The sequence below is a fragment of the Equus quagga genome, chromosome 5 (genome assembly GCF_021613505.1).
Source record: "Equus quagga isolate Etosha38 chromosome 5, UCLA_HA_Equagga_1.0, whole genome shotgun sequence".
In the NCBI taxonomy this organism is placed as follows: domain Eukaryota; kingdom Metazoa; phylum Chordata; class Mammalia; order Perissodactyla; family Equidae; genus Equus; species Equus quagga.
This window is the reverse complement of record NC_060271.1, coordinates 45,799,093-45,817,741: the sequence shown is the minus strand read 5'-3', so window position 1 is coordinate 45,817,741 and position 18,649 is coordinate 45,799,093. Positions and strand designations below refer to the sequence as shown.

The following is an 18,649-nucleotide window of genomic DNA, read 5'->3' as shown; positions in this document are numbered from 1 at the left end:
GCGTCAGTGCAGATGTAACTAGTTAGGATGAGATCACACCAGAGTAGGGTGGCCCCTATCTGATATGACTGGTGTCCTGATAAGTAGACAGCCATATGAAGACAGAGACACACATAGGGAGGAACGCCACGTGAACATAAAGGCAGATTTTGGGATAATGCTTCAACAAGCTGAGGAATGTCAAAGATGCCACAAACCCTGAGGAGCTGGGGAAAGGCCTGGAACAGATTCTCCTCACAGGCCTCAAAAGGAACCATCTCTGCCGACGCCTTGATCTCGGACGACTGACCTCCAGACATCTGACCGTGAGAGAATGCACGTCTGTGGTCCTTTGCTATGGCAGCCCCAGGGAACTCATACGCTGTACCAGTATCTACCTCAGTCCACATCGACACCCACTCACATCAATACTTGTACCTGGACCTGTATCTGCACCTCTGTCTAAACCCCTATCTATTTATCAATCTATCTATTAGTCTATCTACCTATCAATCTATCAACCAACCATTTATCTATCTACCTATCAATGGAGGGATCTCAAGACAAATTGTTGAGTGATAAAAAGCAATTGCAGAGTGATACATACTGTATATACAATAGAGTCAATAGCTCACATGAAGTTGATAGAAATGCCACACGTCTAGTTCCTTGGGCCAAAAGAGCATGGCACCGTTTCTAACTCTGCTTTTTCTTCCATGTCCCACATCTGTCCTGTAAGGACATCCTGTTGTCTGTGCCTTGAAAACACATGCAGGCTTTGGCTACCCTCACCACCTCCACGGCTCACCGGCCAGGGCCAGGGTGCCATTATCTCTGGCCTGAATGTTTCCTGGCATCCCTGGTTTGACCTTGTCCCCTTCAGTTTTTTATCAAAACAGATGCCAGAGCAACCCCGTTAAAACTAGGCTCATATCCCTTCAGTTCATGGTCCAAGAAGAAAAAGACACATAGCCTCTTCATCTTGGACGGAGAACTGACAGGATAGAAACCCACGGCTAACTTGTCCTGTTTCTTCTACCTTCTCCTGAATTATCTCCTCCTCCCATAGAGGAAACCCTTCTACAGAAAGAGAGAAAGTAAGAGAGAATGAGAGAGATGAAACGAAGAGGCAGAGAGATGTGGGGGTTGAGGGAGAGAGGAGAGGAGAGAGGAAAGAGAGGGTAAATAAGCATATTAGAAAATCTGTACACTGCCCACAGTGTGGGGATTCTTGAGGCTAGCTCCACCCTTGGGCTTCTCAACTACAGAAAACAGTAAGTCTCATTTTAGTCTGAACTGTTTTGAGTTGGGTTTCTGCCACTTTTATCTGAAAACACCCAGTATGTAGCTTTCGTTAGACCACAGTCAAAGGTTGAAAATATTCGTAGAATAGAACTGTATTTGCCGTTTCCAAAGACAATAAAAGTGAAGGACCAAATGCTTGTTTTTTAAGCTATTTTCCTAGCACCATGGGGCACCAAATGCTATGCCATGAATGTCTTGCCTTATCCTTCTCTCCAAAGCATCTAGATGACTTTTGTTGATTTCCTCACCATTTTGGACTTCTCACATATGGAACAGAGATGCTGTGGTTCTTTTTGATCCCACAAATTCTCTGAAGCCTAAGTAATTTGGAGATGTTTGGGAATAGACGTGCTTCTTGTTCATGTGTTTCCTTATATTCCCAAAGGGGTTTGCAACTCAGCAAAATGCAGGACAAATGATTAGGCATAGAGTGCTGATGGTGGGGAGGATTTGGGGAGAAGGTTCCTGGATGGGAAAACAGGAACACGTGTGGCTGAAGCAGAACTTACTGGATGCGTCTCAGTTATCTGGGTCCTTCCTGAATGCTCTTTGGGCATTGACACTGGCCTTTTGTCCAAGTTGGATGTTAATGGCCAATCAAGAGAAGTCTGAGGGGCTGGCCCCGTGGCCCAGTGGTTGAGTTCGCATGCTCTGCTTCGGCGGCCCAGGGTTTCACCAGTTTGGATCCTGGGTGCAAACCTCATGCTGCTCATCAGGCCACACTGAGGCAGCGTCCCACGTAGCAGAACTAGAAGGACCTATAACTAGAATATACAACTATGTACTGGGGAGCTGTGGGGAGAAGATGGAAAAAAAAGAGAAGTCTGGGCCCATTTTCTATCTTGGAATCCTCTCTTCTGTCCAACTGACATGTGATCTTATCTCTCAAGTCCTTGCTACATGGATTTTCCCACTCAATCAAAGCAAGAGCACCATGTACCGATTCTTGGACGTCTCTTGCATTGCTGCCCTTGTCTCTGCCACGGCATTGGTTAAGCCGCTGGAGTCAGACCCTCCTGCTGCCTTCAGCCCAGTGAATCAAGTTTTCCCACCTTTGTGCCGGCTGATGATTACTTCCTGCCCAGTTCAGTCTGTGGATGAGTAGCAGCTCCCAGTTTTGCAGGAATGACAACGTGGCCATTGAAAAGCACGTTCCTGGAGGGGATCCAGGCTGTGGAGAAGGTCCACACAGTCTGCTAAACAGAGATACCGATACACTCAGAACCACGAGCCACTGCGTGCCCAGAGGCCAGGGGAGGAAGCCAAAAGCGCTGTCACTATGCAGGCTCAGTCTGTAGGGACATTCTATTAGCAAAGCTCTCTTGTGCTTGTGGCAAAGAGCGGAGGTCATTTCTTGCTGTCTGCAGTTCAGAAAAAGGGGACAGTGGATCCATGTGGTCCAAGGGTGGGATGGGGAGTGGGGAGGTGATACAAAGTATCTCTTTTGCCTTGAAAGAGGCGATACAATGTATCTGTTTTGTCTTGAACACCAGGGACCAGATTGGCTACAAAGAGGCCTGCTGGGGAGCCGTAGAGGAGACCCGTGAAGGGCAAGTATTTTGCACCTTGGGTCAAAGGTGACAGAGGAGGGAGTGAGAATGGGCAGAACTGGTGTCAAACATTAGATGGGGTTATGGATTATGGAGGATTATAGTTAAATCATGCACTCTTGTCTTCTAAATTTCCCATCCTCTAGAGGAGGAGACGGGGGGCGGGAGTGGTTATTAAGTGTTCTGAGAAATCAAGACGGATGCCATAAAAATCATCTAGATAACAACTCCATTATATTAAAGCAAGTAATTGAAGGGCCCGTGTCGTGTTGCCTCCAAATATTTTGCATGCACATCTCATCTTTTCTCTGTGTATCCATAAATGCCTTATGGATAATGGCTGTTATAAAAATGATGAATTGCTTAGGTGGGTTCTTTTTTAAAAAAATTAAAGGAAAGACCATTTTCAGACATTATTTCCTTGAGGGACATGGCAGCAGAAAATGACAACGGGCTTCTTCACTTTGCCAGGTGCTTTTTTTCTTTTGTTGTTTTTTTTGTGTTTCTGAAAGAAAATGTTCACAAGCACCAACGTCTTTGGATTTGCAGAAAATTAATTCTGTAGATGATGTGGAAACGATAGCCTATAAAGTTAATGAGATATTACTGAAGGCTGGATAAACAATTAGCAGTATTAGCTGCGAAGATAAACCAGGACCTGTTGCCATCTCACAGAACTGCAACTAATTAAATTGAAAATTACAGCACAAGCGTGTGAAAACAAAGGCGAATGGAATGGGGTGAGAACTAAGGAGCTAATATTGCAAAGGCAACACTGTTATTAAAAATGAGAGGAAGGTGATGTATTAAAACCACCAATTTCCCCTCCCCCATCCTGCTCTGGATTTTGTTTTAATCACTGCATTTCCCCGTTGTCCCCATGATCGCAGTGGCTGTTTCTGGCCACTCTGCAGGTCTCTGGAGCATCTAAGTCTGCAGCTTCTCGCGTTCCTCCCCTGCAGAGCGGCTGTGCCCACCCATGAGAAGGAGTCCCTTCCTGACCCCACAGACCATCCACCAATTCCCTGAAGCATGAAATTGGCTTCCTTGTCTCCGAGCATGAAGAGCTATAGACCTTCTTGGGAAAAATTAGCTGCATTTCAAATCTCATCATTTTATGTTAGATATGGGAACTCTACAGCTCGCCTCACAGGCACATGGAAATGTAGTTCTCCATTTTTAAAAAAATTTATAGTCTTCCTATTTTACAGCTGTGCCTCTCCTGCTCCTTGTCCTGGAGAGCTTGGAGCATCCCCGGGAGCCTGGAGGACATGGAGAGAGAGGTGGAGCCACAGGTAGATCCTTCCATCAGGCAGAGACCTGCGTAGGTGAATGGGCTGGTGGCTGCTCGGGCCCCATCCCTCGGCCATGGTGGAGGAGACGCAGGAGAACCAGAAGTTTCTTTGTGAGACCCAAAGTTGGCTGTAGCCAAGACAGGAGAAAAAAAAAAGGAACTTTGTCCAGCTTTGTGAGCACATTGCTGTCCAGGCATTCTTCAGGTTCTGGCATGGTCTACATCTGTGTTTCCCTATACTTGACCTCACAGGGACTGAGGGGCCACCAGTCACCTCACTGCCCTGAGAGCTAGGGAATCATCTGCATGACTCCAAATCTCAAGGGCTTTGCTCCAAGGCTGCATAAGCTGTTCCACTGGTAGGTGAGAAGCCTGCCTTGGCAGAGAACAGCCATTGCACAGCTCTAACATGCCCCCAGAGAAGGGGCAGGACTACAAAGATCTTCGAAGACTTGAAAGGTTAGAATTGGGAGAGTTGAGTTCTCAGTATTCCTTCACGCGATGACAGCATCTGGATAGAACTGAAGGGCATTTGGTCCCACCAAAGGGTAAATCTGCACAAACCACACAGCCCAGCCATCTGAGAATGACCGTGCCTGGTGAAGAGCATCTCTACCCCTTACATGATTTGCTAGAACTGGAATCTTAGACTCTAACTCCCAGCAGATTATTCCCCCCAGTAATCCAGGATTCCTCCTCCTCTTTTCTCTAACTGGACATATTCCCTCCCCCAGGGCCCCCAGAGCCCTTTCCATGTTACTGCAAAAGGAGGGCATCAAATGATGAGGGTGAACAACTTAGTTGTGCACTTACTTATTTATATTCTTATATTCTTCTCTAGTTGATTATGTATATGAGTTTTGTTTCCCCAAGTAGTAAGGTCCAGGGACTTGAGAACTGTATCCTATGCTTCCTTACACACACACACACACACACACACACACACACACACATCACGACCACAACCACTACCACCACCATGGCTAGGGACTAGTCCTGGCTGGATTTACCACAGTGGCTCAAGGATGGTCATCATGAAATCAACACTTATTTAAATCTGTGACATTTAGCTCTCTTTAGACCAGTCCAGCTCTGCCCCCATCAGCTGCTCCATCCAAGAAGAGAGCAGACCCAGCTCCTTGCTAGAGCATCTCCTTAGAACCTTTGCCGCTCCCCAGTGTCATCTCTGCCGATCCTGGCAGTCTTATGACTTGCTCTATCATTAGATAAAGGTCAGTTATTGACAATCTGGCTGGAGAATAAGCATTATCAAAGAGCCTAGTGGACGGGGGCTGCCATGTTTGATGCATATAGTCTCTTTGATAGATCACAACATGAAGGCTTTTGCTCCAGGCAAACTGCTCTAAACCCTGGCTGATCTGTTGCAGAAAAATGGAACTTGTTTGGGGAAAAGTTGGGAGAGTATCCACTGCTCAGCAGTGACCCACAGGATGGGCAGCTATCGCAGCCCACACCAAGGCTGAACGGTTCACTAAAAATACAGCAAAGGTTACCCAACTGGACTATATTGTACTCTTTAGCAAGGACTCAAAGGGCAATAGGACTCTCTCCTGTGGAGGTCCAGCTCCTAACGGGGCTCTTATTGGTTCCATGAAGAACTGGGAGTTGGTGCTAATTGAGCCCCATCCCAAGTTACCCTTCACAGAAAGGGAGCCAGGGGCTAAGTGTTCAAGACTCAGTCTGATCCATCTGAACTTCACAGCACACAGGGCTGATGATCAATTAGCCCTCCCTGGTGACTTCTCTATCAATACAGACAGGTTCCAAAGATGCCCATCCAATCAAGAGCCAAATGATTACATTGTGCAATAAATTTCATCCTTTCAGGTGAAAACAATTATCCAAATGAAATATCAGAAGGGGCTAGACTGAAAACCCTCCAGCGATGTACCACACATGAGACTAGAGCTGCAGAAAAGACTATAGTGTAAATACTGTAATTCTGCCAGTAATTAAATAACCTTAAACTGACTCATTATCTTCACTTACAAGTTAATAATTTTACGGCAAACATTTAATAAGTTAATTCTGAAAAGACTTAAGCATAGATAGATTTAATTAATTTCATATTTACACTAGATTTTGTGCTTTTAACTTCAAATGATTTTTTGAAAAGTCGAGGAGTGAATAGTCACGCTGCATAGATGGTGAAATGACAATGTCATCCCAAAATTGTTTGGGAGAGACACTGCATGATGGGAGATGAAGCTGAAGGAAGACAGAGCTTTCCACACACAACTCTGGTAATGGTGTGTCACACTCAGGCAAGGGAGGGGAGCTTTGTTAGGAAACTTAGCTATCAATGGTTTTCCTACTCCCTTAGTTTATTTTAAAACACTAGGAAATGCATAATTCTATAAGCTATCTCATGATGTTTTTGCCATATGCCCATATCCTTGACACACTATATACTGGAAGGTGGAGCTGGTGGCCAAACAACGATTTACAGTATTAAAGGTAAAAAAGTTAAAGCGAACTTTTAGTCCTTTTTCTCAGAAAGGCATTCAATATATTGTCTCAAACTGTCTGTTCTTCATTATGGTCCAGTCTGGACCCTGGAGAAGAAAATACATAGCGTATATTGGTATTTCAAGATGTACTTATTGTCATTTCGCCTTAGTGCTTTCAGCACTGGGGCCTTTGGACAGCTCCACTGCTGCACAGAAGTTCCTCTCTGGGAACAGGCAGCAAGTTGATTGCATAATCTTCTCCGGTACCCTCAGAGTGAGCCTCTGCAGGGGCCTGATGGTGGGATATGTGTCCTTCTTCTCGTTTCGTTAGAGAAAAATCCAAGCTGCAAGATGGACATACACATCCCCCATATGGCAATGTACTGTGAAGTTCATCCCCATTAGCTCGTTGATCTCATCTCTTGTCTTTATTTGCTTGAAGAAAAAGATAGATATTGGCTCCTAATTAACCCACCTAACCCCGCAATTTCAAACATCTTTGCTTTAGTGAAATTCTGGGTTAAGGTTAATGATCCAACTCTGCTTCTAAGCATGTTCTTTGAGAAGGTAATTCACACATACTAGAGGAAACGTGCAAGGGCATAACATGCCCATACTAAGGGATCAGGGCAATTTGAAGCAACGCTTATTAAGGTGATGGGAAGAGGGTTGGAGGTTAGGTCAGATTCTCAGCTAATTGCAGACACTTTATTCTGGGACTGATTAACATTCAGAGTCAGGGCCAAAGCTAGAGGGGAGAAAGGACACAGTAGGAGGAAATATTTCAGCCAACCTTTATATTGTGTAGAAGGAAGCCTTATGCTTTGAGATGAACTCAGCCATGACTTTGTATTTGCTCCATGAGTTTAAGAATTAACCTTTTCATTTAGGTCCCAACAATGAGCCATGTTGAAGGAAAAGAATGTCATTGAGGAGCAAGTGGTGGCAAAGATGACCGAGGCTTGTGGTTTAGCTGCCTGATGAGACAATAGGTTCCAGACATAAACTCCCTCTCAAAAACTCCCTACTGTTCTCAACAATGCTGAACTCCATCATAGGTATGGGCATCCTTTCTTGGCTGCGTTAATATTTAATAAGCCGGTTGCATCAAATCTAATCATGCCATGGAGGGCAGTTTTTATATTTTATAAGCACGAATGAATGCCTTCCCAATCTGCAAGCTCCTTGGTGGCAGGTTACAAAGGCCTCCGGGCAGCCTGCTTTAAACCTTCATCTCCTGTAGTCAGCCCTGACTTGTAAATACCTCCAGAAGATTCATTGTTGCTTAAATAATTGAACCTATTTAAAGAAATGAAGCCAATTAACTTTTCAGTTTATGACCAAGAAATAATTTCGCCATGTGTGGTCAGATTCTGCTAAGTATCTGGGGATTCAATTATTGTTTAGAGCTCAGAAAAATCCAAACCAGGTCCTAAATTACACCAGACAGGCTTTTCCATGGCGTTTGGCAGGATAACCTCTAAATCCAGACTTGATGGTAAGACACCAAACAACCAAAACTCTATGTATCTAATTTCTGCAAGTTCTCTAAATAGATTTTCCAAACAAAATCCTCAGGCAAGATCTGTGAGTTGAAGATTTGTGTCTCCACGCTCTAGTTTTGGTGTCATTTTTTTTCCTTACCTCGTGCCCCTTTCTTCTTTCCATAAGAAAGCCAGTGCCCTGCTATGTGTCTCTCTGATCTTAATTTTTTTTTCTTAGGCTCTATATGCACATTAGGGTGTAAGTGATAGATGAGAGGTTAAAAGAAAGGTGAAAATTTCTTGTAGGAATTTGTATTTTTAATAGGAAATGTCATCTGAGAATAAAGAGATGAAAATGTGGGCAATTGGAATATTAGATGTTACCACAGGCTGAGAAGAACTCTGGGGGGTGACAGCTCTGCTCTGTATGGCTGAACTCATTGATTTTCCCCCTACCTCTCATGGTGGTTCACAGCACAGAGTCACGGCCCATGAGCGAGGAGAAGAATTAAGATCTTGGTAGTTTTTCCTTTCCTCGAAGCAGAGTTCATCTGTCAGCATCAACAACATACACATGGTCCCTTTGACGATTCAATGAGATGAGAAATGCCAGACATAGGTGAAGTTCTGCAATGAGCTCGTGAAGACCTGACTTGATCCAAGCCCCTTGTTTTCTGGTTGGTTCACATTTTGCAAGGGCCGTGCACCATCACAACCCCCACACTTCCTTCCCTCCTGCTGTTCAATTTTAAACAGCTGTTCAGTAACTACTGTGAGCCACGCCCTGTGATAGGCACTGGGCATGGAGAGCCAAGCAAAGGCAGGTATGTTCCTTGGCCACTTGGGGGGAAGGTCTGGCAATGAAGACAGATGTTAATCAACCCCCACACTAACGTCTGCCCTCTCTCTGGCCGTCCCTCGTCACTCTTCTTAGAATGCATCTGTTTTTCAGCCCACGTCTTCACTGTTTGTGTGCCTGGTTCCTCTACTCTTTTTACTCCAAACCCTATGTAGGTGATCGATGTCCTTCACCTCTGACGTTTATCATTTCATTTCATATCAGTTCTATGCCTGTGACTCCCAACTCTGTATCTCCAGTCTAACCATTCTCCTGAGCTCCAGGCAGTCCTAAAACTCTTTACTAGACATCTACACTTGCGTGCCCCACCCCCAAACTAACATGCTCAAACTCAACTGAGCAACTTAATAAATATACTGCCACCATTTACCCAGATGTCCAAACCAGAACCTGGTTGTCACCCATGTCTCCTTCCTCTCACTCATCCTGCGTGTGCAATCAATCACAAAGGATGCCAATTTTATGCCCTGGGTCTCTCTGACATTCGATTCCTTCCATTCTTACAGCCCCCACCCCCAGATTACTGCAAACTAGTGTCTTTGCTCTCTTATGCCCCAGCTTTTTGTAACATTGCTATCCTACCCGAAGTCATTCAACACACTTTTCAAATGGCACCTCCTCTGTGAAGCCTTCCCTGAATCTCTAGCCCCTCCATAGTCTTCTCCTTCTTTGAACCTATCAGCTCTTCCCATCTTGTTACACATATCCTTTGGCTACCTTATATCAGGGCTATTTGAGCACCTGTGTTGACCTCCCTACTATTTTCTTGAGAAGGACTGTGGCTTTCATCTCTGTACTCCCCTCACCTAGAATGACCCCTGACCCAGGCCTGTCATGTGAGCAAAAAGCAGCACTAGGCTATGAGCCGAATTTGAAGACCCCTTGGTGGAGGGCACCTGGCCAGCTGCCTCATTGTTCTGGAGAGAGGCTGAGGGGAGAGTGGGCATTTCTAGGGAGATGGCCCAGCTGCTGCATTTCCTCTTGCTCCTGCAACCAACTCTACAAGCCAGGACTGGAGGGGTGTGAGCGAGCCTGGGGACTCAGGGCCCAAATCTCCGGAGCCCACTTTACGGCCATGAGATTCCGCCATCAGGGAGTTACCCTGGAGCGTGATCGGATTTGATATCACCAGGGATCATCTGAGAACCCACCAAAGCCCCTACCAGGGCGGATGCACTTGACTGCGGGAGTGCACTGACCGGGTGAGAGCAAGACTCTCGGGGACCACCGTCAGCAGGCGGCTCTCAGGGCAGGGCTGGTCCCGCAGTGAAGGAAAGGCGGCAGCCAGGAGTATTAGTGCCGTGGAGGTAAAACACGGTTGATGCTGGGGTGGCCCTCCTGCCCCTCAGAGCTTCAGGAATCTGTGGGCCAGCTTGTCCACGCAGGATGTAACCACAGGCTCCCTTTGTTATCCTAAGTGGACATGTCCGACGGCTCTTCTCCTGCAACGGGCACTTGCAGAGGGGTCCTGCACCAGAAAGGTTTTCTGGAGTGATATGTGAACAATGGATGCTTTTTGGGGGCTGAGGTTGTTAGATATCTGCAGACTGGTTTGCATTTAGTGCTGTTGAAGAGGGCTTAGGACAGGTTTCCAGGAAGAGCCCATACGGGTAAATCAGGGTAACGTTTCCCTGCTTCTGGATGCAGGCAGTGTGAGCGTCCTCCTCAAGCAGAGTCTGACCACACGGTGAAATTATTTCTTATTCATAAACTGGAAGTTAATTGGCTCCATTTCATTAAGAGGATCTAATTACTTAAGCCCCAGCAAAGGTTCTGGTGATAGTTACTAATGAGGGTGCTGTTAGCTGTCCGCTGCCTCAGGGACCCAGCTGGCACCCTAGTGGACTGCATGAGTTAATGTGGCAATGACTAACCAGCCCTGAGGGCCAGGGAGAAAAAGGTTCCACAGAACTGCGGCCTTGGGAGCCAATTGCCAAGATTAAGAAGTTCTAATGCCTCCACAACTGAATTAGAGATGAGTTTGGAACTTTATCCAAGAGTATAAACCAATGTAAAGTGTTCTTAGAGACAGGAGAAGGCACAGGGCCATACTCTAGAAATGAGGCTCAGAAAACCCTGGCAGTCAGCGTGTGGATGGCAGTCCTGGGATTTTAATCCGGAACCAAGCTTTCTGGAAATCCGTAGGGTTGGCCGTGCTCCAGGCAGGGGGCTGCGCCACCCACAGCAATAACGACCCTTTCAGCTGCGTTCTTGGAGGAGCACCCATAAGGCTTTTGAGAAAACAATGACCACACAACAAGAATAAGAGAAGTGTTGATAATTAAGCCACTGTGCTCAAATTTCTCATACTCAGAAAATAATTCATTTCATTCTAGAATGGTTGTTGATGTTACCTGGTAATATAATTAGCCGACATTTATTTTTCCATCTTGTAATTCGTTATTGAAATCGCAAATATCAGTTTATTCCTTTTTTTTTTTGGGAGGGAAACTAACATTTATTGAGTGCCTACTGTGCATGTCTGGCCTTGTGCAAGGAGTTTTCATCTACGATATTCCACTTAATCCTCACACCAACCCTGTGAGGTAGGTGTTATCCTCATTTTTGTCAGATGAGGAATATGAGGCTCAGAAAGGTTAGGTAGTTTGTCCAAGGTCATACAACTAGTAACTGATGGAGCTGGACTCAAAAATTCTCTGCTCTCTCTCCGACACTGCATCTCAGGAGGAAGACAGGAGCAAAAGCAGCAGCGACAGTCCACACACCTCCTATCCTGAGAACCAAAACAGTCACCAAGAAAAGGAGGCTATACTTTTCCACAGACCCTCCTCTCTCTACCTGGGGAGGAGGCAGTCAGCTGAAGAGAGAAGACGTAAATATAAAAATAAATAGAAGGGCCAAGTCCCCCAGCAGCCAGGGATGTGCAGTATCCATGCTGTGAGAAGGTCACTGTGCCATTCACCGCTGTTGTGGGAGGGAGCCTCGTGGGCCCGGTGGGGAAAACTGGGACAACGGCTGCCAAAGGCTCGAGTGGGTGGGCTAAACGGGCCCCTTCTGGGTCACGCAGATTTGAGAACACAACGTCTGGAGAAGGCAGCGGCCGTGGGCACAGTCACCATCATCCTCCATCTGCTCATTTTACCGGTGTTTGTGGTCCAAGAGGGATTCAAAATCCGGGGAACACACAAGTTTGTGATTTACATGTCCCAGGACTATCATTTCACCCGTCCTACTGTCTCCAAGGCCCACAGACACCAGCTCCTGCAGGAAAGAGCAGGCGGTCCCCACGGTCACATCCAGAGTCACCTTGCCCAGGAGGAGCTGCACCTTCCCCGACCTGCGGATGAGCAACTTGCCAACCTGGCCCTCTGACAGGTCAGCCAGGGTACAAGCATTCTCCGCCAGCCTGGCTTCCCGGTCTTTCTCCCGCTTTATAACCACCGTCTGTCCATCCTCACTCTGCACCTCTGTCTTGATAGGCTTGATGTCCTGAGTAAGTGGCTGGCCAGGGAGCGTGTCCGGCAGCTGGAGGAACAGCAGCTCTTCCTCCTGGGCAAGGCTCAGCTCCCTGAGCAGCTCTGCCACAGAGACATCCTTCGGGAGGCCCGGGGTCTTTCCGGCTGCTCTGGGAGCCTTCACCTTGGCCTCCTCCTCCTTGGCTCGTGGCTCCTCTTTCACCTTCAAAACAGGCACATCCACCTCCACGTCCTCTTCCTTGGGGCCAGCCAACAAAGGTTTAACATCCGGTTCTTCATTCTCTTTATTAAAAAGCCATCCTGAGTGAGCCAGCGGCAGCTGCACAGGCATGTTTCGAGTGTCATTCCTCAGCCCAGGGTCATGGATGAAATCATCCTTCTCCAGCATGCGCAAGATCTGTTTTGTTTCTTCATCTGTCTCCCTCTTCTCTTTTTTGCTGTTGATGATGTGAGAGGGCCCAATGTCCGAGACATCCACTGTCTTATCTCGGTTCCCCTTTTTCTTCATCATTTCAGCTGGGCCCTGCTCAAAGATGGAGTGGGACTGGATCACTTCTGGGCGACCCCGGCCCCGCCCATGCCCCTCTCGCTGTCGGTCTCTATCCCTTTCAGGCTTCTCCTTCTTGATGGTTACTTCTTCCTCGGGCTCTTCCTTGATCTTCCGACTGATGATGTTTGGGGTGAAGGTTTTCTTCTTGACTCCCCCGAGGGTGAGGTCCCTGGAGTGAATGGAGGGAAGGCGGCCCAGCGTGAGGGGAGGCGCCGGTCGCCTCCGATGAGCCCCTGGGGCCCCAAGAGGAGAGGTCAGGGCCCTCCCGGAACGCTGGGCTCGCCCGCGGCGTTTCCTTCTGACATGTTGCCCAGCGCACCTGGGCTGCGGCCCGCACCACACGTGCCCAGACTTCACCTCTCACGTGGCCCACAACCTGCCCTCGGCCCTGGCGCCAGGCGGAAGTCTGCGTGGCCGGGCCTGGGTGCCGCCACCTTGCCGCGGGGCGGAACTGTCAGTTTATTCTTAATCCCTTAATCCTAAATCCAATTGATGAGGACTAGACTGTGGAAGCGTTTTAAAGGAGTTTATATTTGTACAATTTGAAACAGACTTAAATGCCTGTTACGTAGACATCGGGGGTGTTGTGTTGTACACTCGCTTCTCAGTGGCCATGAGAACTATTTTTACAGAATTAAATGGCTCTAGTGGCTTGCATGAGGATGATGATGGCGATGATGGTAGCTGTTGGGATCTGCAGATGCCCCATTATAACTCCATTTATCCCTCCCACTCACAATCTGAATAAATTAATGAAACAAAGAAAAAGTAGCCGATAGAGCAACGTCTGAACCCTCTTGCTCATGGAGGTCAGATAGATGATGCAGCTCCAGCACTGTTGACCTCCCAAGCTGACAGTGTTGGCTAGATGTGCCCGCCCAGCTCAGGACTCCTCTTGCTGGACCCTAGGGGAGCAGAGGAGAACATGCGCTCTTCCAGGAGCATTCTAGGTTTCTTCTCCCCAAATTTACCAATCAGGCAGGTCACTCATCTCCTTGCGGCAGAGGGGGCAGGGGTGGGGATGGAGATCCCTGTGTGTGGGAGGAAGCATCCTGGCAGAGGAGAGTTCATGGAGGCCAGTTATGAACCAAGGGCTGTGTTACAACTGTGTTCTGTCAAATCTTTGTAACAACCTAAGATTGGCATTATTAGTCCCACCTTAGAGATGGAGAGATTGATGTGGTCAGAGAGTTTGATGACTTTCCCAAGTCACACAGCTAGTTAGTCACAGGGCAGAGACTTAAACTCAGGGTTTTAGAGCCTTTTCAAAGCTTCAGTGTTTACACCGGAAACAGTGCGGAGCCACGATCTCCAAAAATGGTCCAAGGTCTCCCGGGAACTCCCCAGACCTTGTGGAGTCCAAACTATTTTCACCAGGATACTAAGATGCTCTTTTCCCTCTTCACTCTCATCTTCTCACACGTGTACAGCGGAGTTTTCCAGAAGTTACACGATATGGTATCAGAATTCATTGAACAGAGAAGCAGATCTGAGAGCTCAGCTGTCTTCTATGAAGCCGCAGACTAAATAGATTTACAGAAGTTGTGAAATAACACTGCTTTTCTCTCTATTTTTTTGTTTTATAAAGTATATTTCTTTTTATAAAAATATTTACATTAATATGTAGTAGGCTTATTATTTTTATGAAATAATAAATATTTTAATTTTTTCTGTTGTAATTTCTAATAAGATAAACCTGAATAAATATAAATAAAAGCTCTTTTTGTCGATGTTGTTAGTGCTGTGGATTCTGACTCCTAGAGGCCCTGCGGACAGCAGAGCGGAGCCCTACCCGGTCTCTCTGCGCCATCCTCTCACTTTCCAGGGCTGTATCAGACACTGCTCTGCTGCTATTCACAGGGTTTTCATGATCAGTTTCTTCAGAAGTGGGTGGCCAGGTCCTTCTTCCTGGTCTGTCCTAGTCTGGAAGTTCCACTGAAACCCGTTCACCCAGGGCGACCCTGCTGGTATTGGAAATCCCGATGGCAGAGCTTTCAGCATCACAGCAACACGCAGCCACCACAGTGTGACAAGTGACAGATGGGTGGTGTGGTTCCCCAACGGGGAGACGGGCCCAGGCCATGGCAGTGAGAGTGTGAACCCTAACCACTGGAACCCCAGGGCTGGCAAAAACTCTTGGGGAGTCCTCAATATTTTTTAAGAACTTAAAGGGTTCCAGAGACCAAGAACTTTGAGAACCACTAGTGGAGGCGCTCATGCAACCAGACAATGTGTGTCCCATTTGGGCTGTCATTTCTGTTAAGAAATCCAAAGGGCTATTTAGGTACCAGCCAACCGAAAGCAAACTTTGACGCCTGGGGCCAGGGGAAAGAGAAGAGGGAAGTGTGGCGTTTCATTCAGCTTGTGTATCTCCTGAGACCTCAGGAAAATCATAACAAATATCGACCTCTTCTTTTTTTCTCTTAAAAATTATCTGGAGCTCTTGTGAAGACATACCTAAGACCAGAAAATCCCACAGCAGAGTGGAAGCACGTGCTGGGAGATCTCACTCTGCTTTCTCTGCCTTTGGTCTTCTAAGTAGTTGGGGCTCCATATTTTCTCTGTTTATTTTGACCTGAAAGAATCAAGTTGTCAATTTGTGAGCTTCTGGCGAAAACCAGCACCTTTAGGGGCAAAGGCCACGTGTCCTGCAGAACTAAGGAGGAGCCTGGGTCATGACTAGACCTTGGCAAAGACCCAGCTAGGTGGCCCCTCTTTAAATTGCCAGCCACTCCGTTGCTTCTAAGGGGGTCTGTGAGGAGTAATGTAATTGTATTGGTGATGACATTTTAAGCGGTTCAGAAAAAACAAAATAAGACTCTGATCTGTGGCCAAGCCAATTGCCCTTTGAAGCATCTTAACACCACCAGCAGGTTAGAGCTCGCAGGGCCCTTGGATATCAGCATGTCCAAGCCCCTCATTTTACTGGGGAATAAACAGGGCCCACAGGAGCAGAGCCCCAACCCCAAGGTCACCACCCATTGCTGCTGAGGGTGGGTGCCTAGGAATACCAGGTCAGTGGTGGGTTCTCAGAGAGCCTTGAGGTTCCAAGCCTGCATGAGCAAGTGTCCTGTGACTGGGCCAGTGGAATCACCTGGATGAAGGGTCCCAGCAAAGCCCATTCTCTGCATTCATGCATTGTGTCCTCTGTCTGGTCAACTTTCCATCCTAGCATGTTAATCCTGCTTAAATCTAGCTTGCTTAATCACGAGTTCTCTTATTGGCCTGGGAGTTCTTAAAGTGTGTCTCTAACAATCTTTATTTTCCAACATCTGGCATGGATTTCTTAGCACACAGCTGATCCTTAATACACGTTTATTGAATACATGGATGGATGAACAGACAGGTAGCTTGATGATGGGTTAGGAGTTGTTCTTCATTTAGATGGGAGAGGACAGTGTGATGGAAATATTTGGCCTTTTTAATGAATACCAAAACAACTTCTGAGCCTCTCCGAGAGATATTTCCCCTTCCTTGTAGGGAGCATACTGCACAGTTTCATCAAATCTCGTCAAAACTCACAGAGCAGGGTAGATTGTTCTCAGGGGGTTAGATGTTTGCTGATCAAAGGTATGGGGAATTGGATCAACTAAAAGTTCTTTCAGGTTGTAAGTTCCAGGTTTTGTGTCCTGAATCCATTTCATTCAAAAATATTTATTGGCATCAACAGTTGGCCAGACACTCTGCCGATATGGGAATATAGCAATAAACCAGGTAAGGTCCCCGAGCTCAGAGCTCAGGGTCTTGTTGGGACAAAAGGACAGGCAATGGCAATTTAATGGGGTGAGTGCCATGAGGGGTTGATGGAAGCACGAAGGGGGAGCTGCTAACTCAGCCTTGGAGAGACGGTCTCCAGGCGGGGGCATCCAGCAGAGGCCTGGAGCGGGGGTCCAATTTAGCTAGAAGGAGACCGGGGAGGGAGGGAGGGGGATGGTGTTCTGGGGGGTTGGAACTGCCGAGAGGCTAAGCGGTAAGCGACGTCATGTTCAAGGACGCAGTTCGGCTGGAGGGTCGGGCTCTCCATCCAATTTGGCAGACGGCCACTTCAGCAGCCCTGCTGGCTGGCGTTTGTCTGATCTCTGAAACACTGCCACATGATGGGGACTGGTGGGAAGGGACGAATTAGAATCCTTCCACCTCCACGAATGTTTCGACCGACCTCCTCCAGTTTCGACCGACCTCCTCCAGCCCGTCTCCTCCTGACTTCCCAAAATTAGGGAGAAGAACTGAGCAAGACATACCACAGTCACAGCTATGGCCAGGGTGGAGATTTGACCTTGTGGCTGTGACTTTAAGGAAGGGCGCTTTCCAGTCTGGCAAGTTGGCCCTCCCATTCCTTGCTGCACCAGCAGTTGGCCGGAAAGTTGCAGTTTCATGCAAGAGCCCCATATATCAAGGACAGGACAGTTCCGATGCTTATGAGAATATATGAAAGTGCTGTTTGGCTGATATTAAATGGAGCAAAGTAGGTCAATATTGTCTGGAATAATGAACTTGAGTTTAATCAACATATCGTAAGCAAAATTGTGTGGGAAAGCATAGCAAGTTATTGTTGCTGTATCTGTTATTTGACTATTTAATCTTCTAATATATGCACATAATAATAAAATAATTTTCCATGAGGATAGAACTAATTTCTCTAAAATCATGCCAGTGTATTTAACAAAATGCTAACGATGCATCATGCTCTGTCTGTGGGAAATGTTTCTAATGCCGTACTAGGGTCACATTGGGTCGCCCTCTGTCCTCACCCTACACGCAGCATGGTGGTCTTGACACATGGTAGGCATGTGTCTGTTTCCCAGATCGTCCACTGTGCCTGGACCAAGGAAGGGCTTTTTGTTGGTGTTGTGTGGTTTTTCCACGATACATAACCACTATCAAAAATTCAAAGACAGTTCTGCCAACCTTGGGAAAACAAAATGTGAATTTTGTGTTTTGAAGAGGATACTTTTTACCAAGCTGTTTCTTCATCTAGGTCCCTTGTAACTCTTGCAAACCTCGGAGGAAGAATCCGAGCAAGGCATGGGGGAACACAGAGAAAGACTTAGGGGCCTCCAGTGATTGAGTGTAATGAGTAGACTGGTGCCTGAATCCCAGAGCCATCCCTCCTGGCTGCATGACTTCAGGCAGGTCACTTACCCTGGGTAAGCTTTAGCACTTACCACTTCGGAAAGTGTGAGGGCCGAAACAAGTAATTCCTGTTGAGTAAGTACCTGGTACAAGTAAGTGCCTTCAACAAACATTGCTCCTCTTGATAATTATTGAGGTCATTGTCATCATTGCTATCATTGTCATTGTCATCATAATTGTCATTATCATCACCATCATCACTGTCATCATCATTGTTGTCGTCATTGCCATTGTCATCATCGTCGTCATCATCATCATCATTGTCATCAGCATCATCATTGTCATCATCGTCATCATCATCATTGTCATCAGCATCATCATCATTATCATCATCATTGCCATCATTAAAGTCAGAGAGGAGGCGTCCCCACATGTAAGGTGCATTTGACTCGCTGAACTTGATGCATTTTCTTCGGCCAAAACAAAACAAATTGGCCCACCGATGTCTTAGGTAGACTCCAAGCTGCTGTTCCCTACCCACTGACATTTCAGATGCCCTTGGGTTTGTGACTTCTGAGAGCAGAGAAGGTAACAAGCTGACCCCTTTGGAGAAGTCGGGGTATTTGTTATCGCCCTGGGGATGGGCA

At 46.9% G+C, this 18,649-nt stretch overlaps 1 pseudogene; it reads right to left on the bottom strand.

Moving 5' to 3' along the window:
- Positions 1-11,843: 11,843 nt before the first annotated feature.
- Positions 11,844-13,234, bottom strand: LOC124240199 (DNA-directed RNA polymerase III subunit RPC4-like; annotated as a pseudogene).
- Positions 13,235-18,649: the final 5,415 nt, after the last annotated feature.